The sequence below is a fragment of the Taurulus bubalis genome, assembly GCF_910589615.1.
Source record: "Taurulus bubalis genome assembly, chromosome: 4".
In the NCBI taxonomy this organism is placed as follows: Eukaryota; Metazoa; Chordata; class Actinopteri; order Perciformes; family Cottidae; genus Taurulus; species Taurulus bubalis.
This window is the reverse complement of record NC_136592.1, coordinates 23,491,925-23,503,133: the sequence shown is the minus strand read 5'-3', so window position 1 is coordinate 23,503,133 and position 11,209 is coordinate 23,491,925.

Here is an 11,209-nt window from a genome sequence, read left to right as displayed (position 1 = left end):
CATCAGCTTATGGTAATGTTGTGAACAGTGTGACTGCTCCAATAGTAAGCCAGCTGACAGCCAGTGACATGGCCTGCCCGTCACCTGACACCTGCCAATAGAGGGGGAGGGCCACACACACACACACACACACACACACACACACACACACACACACACACACACACACACACACACACACACACACACACACACACACACCTGATAATCATTGAATTATACACAGCGTGCCTCTTTCCCTAACCTCTCCTCTCCCGGGACCCAGCTGTTCATGAAATACCTCCCAGTAAGACAGTGGGGATGGAGGAGACCGGCAGCTGGGGGAGGCTGGAGGGAGGAGGTGGAGAAAAGGCATAAAAAAAAATAAAAAAAACATCACGCCTCACTGGCTCCCAATACCATGCACATTTTTTGAGAGCCAAAGTGAAAAGATACAATTTCACTCAATGAGGCGGGCTGCAAAGGCAGGCACAAAGGAGACAAGATAGTGCAATCTAGAGGTCACTGACATTGCCTCAGCTGTAATTACTACACTTCCTTTAATACTTCTGCAATGCAATGGTTCTCCCACCCACATCCCTACCCCCAATACACCTCCTCCAGACGAACATGAACATATCAGTAAGAGAACAAGTGTTCACTGTTACGGCTGTATTGTGAGAGCTCAACGCTGTGTTCATTTCCTCAGGTTTGAGCTTGTGCTGATCGTGTTGATATTAGATGACAAAGAGCAGGTTTGTGACCCTTTGCCCTCCGGATGATGCTAGAAAATATATTCCCCATCCTCATTTCTCACTTGGCTGACTATAGGTGAAAAAGATACATAATGAGAGCACCTTTTTGGTTTCTGGTAAAATGAATGTGGCATTAAACGTCAGGTCACGGTGTTGAGCTAAAATAGGGAAACCAACCTGAACGCACACTAGCTCAAATGGATATAAAAGCTATTGTAGACCTATGGGTTTGGCCTGGTCTGCACTGAAACTTCAATGTCTATTATTTGCCATTATTCTGTGTTTGTCCAAAGTATAGGTCTACTGAAACTTTCCCTTAAAATACAGGGTTACTGCCAGATTAATCTGGAACAATTTTCAATTGCGATTCAGGTTGAAATTTCAATTTTCCAACAGGAAAGTAATGGTAAAATCCAAAGAACATCTTCTGTTTGTACACTACTTGAGAATTCATCATTTTTCAAATCAAAGTTCTGTCCCACAAGAAAAATTCAAGGGGCGAGCGGCAATACATCACATCAAAAAGCAGTGTGTTTGTCTTGGGTTAAGTTTTGATGTGTGTGCTTGTGTTGCTGTTTTAAAGGATTGCAAGCTGGGTAAAGGGAAAGGCTGCAGTCAACAAAAGGCATTATATACCGTGCCCAGCCAACCACTTAAGATATCTTTGAAGATGAATCAATCACTATATTATAGTGAAAGTCCACAAGGTGCCTGGCTCATGATCGAACACTGCGTCTGCACTTCATAGCAGTCTACAGGGCATTGATGCTCTGATTGATCGCAGAATGGAAGTGACTGGAAAGAAGAAAAGGATTACGCTTGTCAAACGCAGTCAATACACCAGGCCGGTGGTCAAATGTTTGCAGTAAATCTCAAATAGTGTCTGCAAAGCTAAAAACAAAAAAACAGGCAAAACTAAAAAAAAAAAAAATTGCTCGGAGGACCATCTTCTTGCATCCCCACTCAAACTGACAGGCCTGCAAATATGCAGTGGGATGAGTAGGCCTAAGGCTTTAGGAGATTAGCAACGCTTTAAACATCAAAACAGCGCTTTCTATTATCTCAAGAGGGACCTGCCATATAAAAGAGAACAGATTCAGCTCAGACCAAAGAATATACTGCTTCATATACAACCAAAGTGCATTATTGTTTCACCTCAGCAAGATTGTGATTTCAAACTTTTGTTTTAATGGTTCTCTGCCTCACTCCATAGATTCAGTTTGTGTCCCTTGACATTACTGGTATTAACAGCTGCCTCATTTGAAAAAATGATATGCACAAGTCAAAGCATCAAATCCCTGCATTGGCACGAGGATATTGGAAACAGGTAATAATGATATCCGCGCATCAAACAAAGCTCAGCAGGGCTGCGACTGGGCTTAGTGTATTCAATGCGCCAATCGCTCGAGTGTTATTTACAGAGGGTTTTTCTTTTATGGAAAAATCAAGACGTGATTGATTCAGGTTAAAGTGACTGCAAGCCAGCACCAAGCAGCATTTCAGCGCTCAGGTTAACAGAAAACACTAACTTCCATAAAGTGCTATGGAGATAAATCACTGTTATCCTGACAGCACTGACAGCAGTTTAAGCAGCGGCAATCATCAGAAGCACCTCGGGAGCCCCTGTGCTGCATTTTGCAAAATGTCATGGGGGGCTTGATGAAAGGGGAGGAGACAGGTTGGCTTGGGGAGGTACTGGGAGATATGGTCATATCAACCACCCATCAGTGTGCAGGTGCTTTACATAAACATCCCAGAGCAGTAAGCAAATTCTGTTGACGAATAAAGGTAATAAAACAGAGAAAGGGGTTGGAGGGGCGACCTGTCCCCGGTGTATTCCCCTTGCACTGCGCTCTCACTCACTCACCAGCTCACCCGAGTGAGATTATGGTGTTTGCTTTTATCTGTCAGAGATCAATATTTCAAACGTCCGATAAAAGAGTAAATTGAACTGGGAATAGACTGAAGTGCTGTAAAAGTACAAAGCACAATTATCAAAAAGCACTTAAACTGCCTAATAGGATACACATATTAAAAATGCTCAAATGGATGTCTCGCAGCCATAATGAGAGCTGATGCTGGCCTCCCATCCCCAGTAGCCCCACTGCTGTCTTTTGATCACAACACTGTGCCCTTCTGGAAGCAGTCACAGTGGTCAATGCACTCTGTGTAGTATATGGACCCCTGGAGGCTGCGCTCACTGTGTTTTAACACGCCGCCATTAGGTGTGAATGACTCTTTCTGCCTTTACGGGAGTGCATTACGGATTTAAACTTTGCGTGAGAGTGCTAACTGTGGGGATACAAGGTCATGTGAGAGGCCCCTTAGAAACAAACAGAAAAAGAGATGAGTCCATAACCCTCTTTTGTGAGACGAACCTCACTCACTTCCCTCAGTGTCATGGTTCCTTTACTTCATGACCTCTAGCTACTTTGGCCATACCCTGAATAACAACATATACGTTTTTTTTGATCTGACGTCCCTATTGGCAGGATGACGACAGAATGCCGGCAGGAAGACGGCCAAATGACGGCAGGATGACGGCAGGATCAAGGCAGAATGACGGCAGGATGACGGCATTATGATGTTTGAAATGGACTGCGTTCTCCCGTATTAGAGTCTGAAGTTTTGTTCATCTATTCATCTTTCCTGACATCATCCTAATTGTCACCTGAATTCCCACTTTTTTTCTGTCATATGTCTATTCATGTTCAAGGCTTTGTCACTTGAACGTGAACATGTGTTGTTTTGGAGGCACTTGCTCCAAAAATTGTTGTTTTTCTGTATAGGACAGCCTTATGATACTGTTGCGGAGGCTAACTTGCTCTGCTCAGGGTTCATGACTTTTGATCACTTTTGACCCCAATAGCTTTCTCATCTTTCTACAAGTTATACACTCTTCCCAAGGAAAACAGAATGTCACCCAAAAATCAGACAATCTCTGCAAAGCCTGGAATGCAAATTTCAATTGCGGTTATCATTTTAAATCATTTTAAAGCCATCAAAAGGAAAACCATGTCAAACGTGTCTGTACAAACTTACATTTGTCATTATGTCCAAGATATATACAACATAAAAATAGAGCTAAATAAACCACTTAATAACCAGATGCTAACCACACTGGCAGGAGGTCTTCAGTCCAGGCAGGTACAGCATGAACACATAACTTTTATTGTATTGATTTTCTGTCATTAAAATATACCAATCACATCAACGCGAAAGTTGACGTTCATGGCTGTTAGCTATGTTCTTAAGCATTTGGAGATAATCAGAAATAATAAGAAGGTACCATATACTGTTTTAACGTAATCCTTTAAAATTGCGAAATAACACCCCCCCCTCCCCCACTGCTATTGTATTAGTTTTGAGATCGAATGACACAGAAAAAATAAGGGACTTTGCTGTTATTTAGATGGGGAAATCAAGGGCATGATGCAGAAAGTATTTCCATTGTGTAATACATTTGGAATATCCCTTTCAGCAGAGAACATTAGAAAATGAGACAGCGGAGCAGGTTTCCATTATGAAGATATAGAAGGCTTGCTTTTACTGATATCCGGGAATCTTCAGATAAAGACATCCTATTTCTCCTTGACATGATATGATACGCCGGCCTGTTCTTCCCCACCCTATCTAAATGATCCTTCATTATAAACCTGATCAATATGCTCTCTTGATTAAGTGGGATGAGAGACTCTCATTTCATTTTCAAGCATTTTTACGAATCGATGGCAACATTATCTTCCAACAAATGACAGGGATGCAAGGAAAGCATTCTGAACGCAGTCCAATAAAGTCATCTCTGACATCTTGTTTTATACTAACACACACACACACACACACACACACACACACACACACACACACACACACACACACACACACACACACACACACACACACACACATATGAATAGGTATAAGAAATACACATAAATACAAACAAACGCACAGGCTCACTCCAGAGTTGCACAGTAAATAATGGAACTTGGTAATCACTGGCCTAATATAATTGCAGACAGAGCTTTTAATCTGGAATGGTAAGACATTAAGTAAATTAGTTTTTAAAGATTTAAGATGTTTAAAGATTTCATTTGCAGATACCTCTGATTCAATGTAGCAAAGGGAATCACCGTTGATTGAAACTGATAGATGGGGGAGTTGTGTAAAATGTGTCGATGCTGCAAAGCTAGGCTTCCTTATTGAACAGCATCTACCTCCTTTTTTTTCCTTTTGTATGTTTCTAACCTTATTTATTCAGTGTAACTAAACACATATGATGCGTTCCAGTAACACAAATATAATAATATATTTGTGCGTACTTTCATGGCTTGTAGTAGTAACATAATCTTCTAGTTTTCTCTCCAAAGAGCTCCACTGGAACAGCTGAGGGATCAGTTCCTCGCTAATGAACACCTTGATTGTAGATCTTAACGTTTCCTTTTCTTTCTGGGTGTTAGATGAGATAAGTGATACCACTTGCATGTATGTGTGTTCTCCGTAGAGATAAAGTGAAGGAGTGATTAGCTTTGGTTGCCATAAAAAAAATAAAAAAATGGAAGCAGGGGGAAAACAGCTGGTTGTCGGAAGTTACAGTTTTACAACATAATGTACAGCATGAAGCACTGCCAGAGCTGGAAGATATTGCAAAACTTTCTTCCACTGCTATTTACGTAGCAGTGCCATTAAAATTGGTTCTGCGCACAGCAGTGGGATCCGCTGGTCATGTTACAGTTGTACTGTAATAGTCGTTGTGACTGGTTTTTGATGTTTTTTTAAATGTGTATTTATATAACAGAAAGCAATAATAACATCAGACAGTAATATGATCTAACCTTTTCAACCATTGATGTTCTATGACATGAGGTAAACAAGTTGATTATTAAAAGTTATATCATTAATCAATGACAATGATGTAATATGTCATACATTACATATTTGGGTGAAAAGTTATATTGACATTCATCTTTATAATTTTTGCTTGAAGACAAACACATGTAAAACTGCTGCACGGTGGTGCGGTGGCTATCACTGTCTTTCTGTGTGGAGTTTGCACGTTCTCCCGGTGGCAGCGATGGTTCCCTTCGGGTTCTCCGGCTTCCAGACTTGCATAAGACTTGCTGCTCAGGTTAATTGGAGACTCTAAAAGTGTGAGTGTGAATGGTTGTCTGTCTCTATATGTGCCCTGAGATAAACTGGCAACCTGTCCAGGGTTAACCCTGCCTTCACTGGGATCGGCTCTAGCGCCCCCGCAACCCGAAATAGGATAAACGGTTTTGAGAATGGAATGGAATTTAATAACTTGCATCAGAGTTATAAGTGTTCTTGAAATGCTTCATCATAAAAACATCAAGCATAACCAACATAGGCAACTTTGAGACAACTTTGAAACAAACTTTGGACAGCGGCAGGTTAGTTGTTTTCTAGCTTAGCAACCTAAGAATGGTTCCAGTCTTAATGCTAAACTAAGCTAATCACATTCTGACTCATTTAAGTCTCAAATAGAAAGCGAACCAACATTAGAACTAAGTGGTCAAAATATTCCTTTGGGGCCAAAAGGAGTCCAGGTCAAGTTTCACCGTGATTTTCCCAGGCTGTTCAGGTATTTAGCGGTTCTCACAAGCCTCTGCTCCAACCTTTAAGTAAGCACCATCCACTTGGCCTTATTACAGAGATACTTGTGGTAACAAAAAGAAATTTAATTCACAGGAAACACGACGCAGCCATATTATTATCAGGCTAACCCTGTTCAAGATGTTTCTTTTGTTATTCAAGTTCGGAAGTGAAGTGTTTTTAAGTCTGGCCACATCCGAGTCCTTCTCTCAAGGACATGGAACGATGAGAAAAAAGGCCCATAAGAGGATACATTTTTTCCCATTGCTGTTCAGAAATCTAACATTTTATGGGTTGACCCATTAAAGAGAGGGCACTTGAGTCACTTGAGGGACTTCAATTAACCCCTGGGGCAGTTTGGTCTGCTGCTCCGTGACTCTGGGCACTGCCTCTCCAGGATTTGCCTCGCAGTGTGGCCATCTGACAGTGAGCTACACAGACTCAATCAATGCCTGTAAAAGAAAGGCGAGTGAGCTGGTGTGTTGTCACTGTTCCTCCTTCTGGCGCCCTTCAGCTTTAATTTTTTCCAGGATTCAAATCACATTTTTGATATTTGCTTTATATGATAGAAAACTGACGAGAACAATCTTCAGGGAAGAATCAGAGCCTATGTGCCGGCCTCAAGGGCACTGATCTGAGGCTCAACCTAATTTGGAAAAATAGAAAGGTCTTGCTGTGTTATTATCATTTGTGCTGGTGCATTTAAAACTGGGCCGCCTCTGGGGGTTGAGCAAACAGACGCCAATGGCGAGAGGCAACATCTTAAAGTGATATTTCACTTTTGTGGACTGTTTTTACTTAACAGAAGTTCAAGAGCATACCATCTCCAACATTAGCTGCTCAGGGGATCCTTCGTCCATACACACACACAATTTAAGGCCTTGATTTGATCACAGAAACGGTTGTAGATATCTAGCAACTTGTAGAGTAAGTGGTGAGGCCACTGTGGACATTGCACTATTCAGTCAACTTTCACTTTCAGTTAAGTTTAATGATATTTCTGACTTACAAAGATTAAAAATACTTTCACATTGTCATCTTGATTACAAAGGGACTGGGTATAAACTTCAACTGGGTCAGATCAGTGTGGGAAAATTCAGCCCTCAGTTCAATAAATTCAAACAGCCCCATGTTATGAGACGTGGGATAGTGCAGCTTGCACATACTGTCTTGGCTCCTGTGAGGATAATTCATTAACTTCCCTAATCCTCTCATGTGGTGTTGCAGCAGAACAAAAGATGAAAAGCTCACTGAATATCAAAAACAACGATTTTTGAGCTCCTCGCCATCGCCTTCACACTCTTTCACAAGTGTCTCTGAGAAAAGATGCTACATGTTCCAAGCATGCACATCCTGTGTTAATGAGCTTCGAAATACATTTTGCGGCAGCTTATGGCTGCCGCGCACCGCTGTGGGATGAGAACAGCTCAATAAAATATACACAGGAGGTCGAAACGGTAGGGAAATAAAAAAACCTTTTTGACAATGTTAAGCCTCGCAGCTGCTTTGAGGCAACTGAAGGGTTTTTATCAGCTCTTCAGATGTTGGATCATAGGGCGCCGAAAGCTTTCCAAGGGTAAGCAAAGTCAGAGGAGTCAGTACTGTACCAGCACATGCCTCCCCCCACATGATTAATTCACATGTCATAGGGTTTTTTGCACTATCCGTTTACACTATATGTGAGGTCCTGCGGTCTTTGTTCCTTGTGTATTTGTCAGTATGCCTCTTCAATGTCATCCTGCAGAACTACATGTATTAAGTGATACCAATGTGTTCTGATTCTATTGTTTTCTCTCAAAGTAATTACACTGAGATGAGAAGCAGTACTAAATGTAATTTCCCAAATGAGCAGACCTAAACAGTCTTCTCCCATATCGTCCTGACACAGCACTGTGGTAAGGTAAAGATAACTCAAAATCGGTTTGCTGACTTTGTAAAATACAACTGCCTCGTAACGGTAACTTGTCACTCAAGTGAAGCAGCAGATACACTTACATGAAAGGATCAGGATTGCGCCTGGGAAAACATTTGCCCGGGCTAAAATCAGGTGGAGCATGGAAAAAGTGTGGGGAGCTTTATAATCATAAACTGCAGGAGCTAAAGAGTGCTGAAGGGATGACATGTCTTTGTAGGTCAAGGTAGCATCGCACAGGTCAGGCTTTAAACAATCTACAACATGGTTGCATGAGCTTGAGAATACACAACGAGGATATGAAGGAAAAGTTGTCTGTGTGATGACGTTTTAAAATTTAATTTAGGCACTTGTGAGCAACGGCCTTTTGTAAGACACATAAATGCTTAAAAATTTATGAGAGTGGTGCAAAAATGCTAACTCATTGCAAATGTTAGGACTCAATCCTGCAGCACTCTATAGCGCCACTATTGCGGGCTAAGAACACCATTCCACAAGTTAACAGAGGTACTGTTTATTGTATTGCCTTTACCCTTTGTCAATATCATGAGTCTCCCTCAATCTGGCTGGACATTAGAACATCTTGCAGTGTTGCATGTCAGACTTCAAGCAGATTGATATTTGTGTACAGCCAGAGTCAATGTCAGAGTCTCGTCCGGTTTGTCATAGAAAAATAGGGGAGTATGACGGCAGCCACAATGTCATTTGCGTTTGAATCAATTTAAAGTAATTAAGTGTTAGTTGTAATTGCAACTTTCTTTTGAAAAAGAGACACATTTTGAATACTTTTGCATGCATGAAAACTCATAACACCTATTGCAAACCCCAAAGTGCTTCTCCAAGTGGGCGACAGCAAATCATTATTTGCAGATAATATATTTCCTGTCTCACACCGTAGCCTCTCAAGGAAAGAACACTTGAAGACAATGTGAAAATGGCTTTGACATGATAAAGGATGGAGATATCAAAGGCAGCTGCACTTAAGGAAATACATCTTGAGAAAAGAGTCTTTATCATTTAGTTAACTATTAAGATTAAGATGTGTGTTACTGAACAGAGGTGGGTTATAGTTGAAAAATACATTCCTTGACTCTTCCTTGCAGCCCAGGGGAGAAGGAAATTAGTTTATTGATGCATGCTTCTGTCTGTGTAGATAGTGTTATAAAGTAGAGGGTCAAGTAACAAAAGCTGCTCTTAGACAAACGTTGCAGGAGCGTTCTATAATGACCTTGCTCTCAAACCATGGCGTAGGTTAATGACTCTGCACCTGGCCTAGTCTCCTAACAATGATTTTTCAGCGGCAGTTGTGTGATGTATGAAGCTGTGATTATTTGGGGTGTGTATAAATTAAAAGAATGCCGTCCTGTTGACATTCTGGATGATGAAATAAAAGGCACTTTAGGTAATTCCTCTGATAAAGCAGCCCGACCTCACGGCGGATGATACAATCAAAAGCACTTGCATGGGTCGCTGTCATGATCATCTGTCTAGTCAGTCCATTAAGGCTGTGCACGGGGGCTTCAACTCCCTGCCAAGACAGCATGAAGCTCCAGCGTCCTAAGTGGGAACATCCTCCATGAAGACAAGCGGTCACAGATTCATGAGGAGTTGACTGTCTCGGGTTCTGCAACATAGACTTAACCAGAGCACCTTACAATGATAGAGCAGGTTGGGAGTCAGGCTAGCCAAGGGCAACATCCTGTCTTTACCCATACTCTGTCCTCTGAAGAAAGAGTCTGTGTTGGTTGGGAGTGGAGGGCGTTAAACATTAAAAATGATGATATTGCATCAAGGCGATAAATAAGTGAGTAAATATGTGGACAGGAAGCAGGATGACGGATAGCAGCCCTCGCTGCAGCCCATTAGTTGTTGACAGCTTCTGCAAGGGAAGCAAGGCGGAATCTGTGGCTTGTAATTCTGTCTCATTACCACGTCAGTCGGCACTTCCTCCCTTGGACTTTAATTCATCTCTTATAGTTTGTCTGTCGCTGGCCTTTGTTTTATTGCAAAGTAACTTGCGTACTATGAGGCCTGATATATGGCCGTAATTGAGCGCCTACAAATCAGAGAATATTTTCATTGATTACCTCAAATTGTCCGATCTTTTCTATGTTCTTGGCCTCTGATTGGATGGTATTTACTGATTGCCTCCTCCTAACTTAAAAATCAATCAGTGGCCACAATCAGAGTGGCTGGATGAATCCAGGCCAAGGCAGCTGCTCCTTCTCCATCCAATAATATCTGAGGCATCACATTCATTCTAATTCTTGATGATATTTATTAATGCAGCACTTACGCACAACAGACTAGAATTTATTGAATGTATTGGGTCTTTAATGTGAAATTAACTTTATTCAAATCAATTCAATCCATACAGCGCAGTAAATGTCCAAATGGATGCTTCTCACTGGAGGAAGTTGGGTTTTAACAGTCCCATGGCATCTGCCTGATCTCCTTATGTCAATAGTGTAACTGTACTCACACACATTGTGTATTGCACCATGATGAACCGAGTTCCTAAATCTATTTGCACCGTGTAGTTAGGGATGGCAATTGTTGTCCACCGCTTTGGCATGGACTGAAATATCTCACCAATCATTGGATGGAATGTCTTGTCATTTTGTTTTGTTTTGTTTTGAGTCCAATGATGATCCCCTGACTTTTCCTCTCGCGCCACCATGGTTGACATTGTGGTTTTTGTGTGATTTTGAGTGAAATAGTTCAACAACTATTGTATGAATGGCGATGAAACATGCTCAACTAAGCAGGTATACACATGGATTCCCATCAACGTGTTAGCCTTATCCTTGTGAGCATGTTTGCAGGCTGGTGTTAGCATTTCACTCATTTAGCATTGCTGCATCTAAGTACAGTCTCTTGGAGCCCAGTATGGATGTTTCATTTCCGTTCTATGAAATCTTCACATTCTGCCCTGATGTCCCGTTTCTGA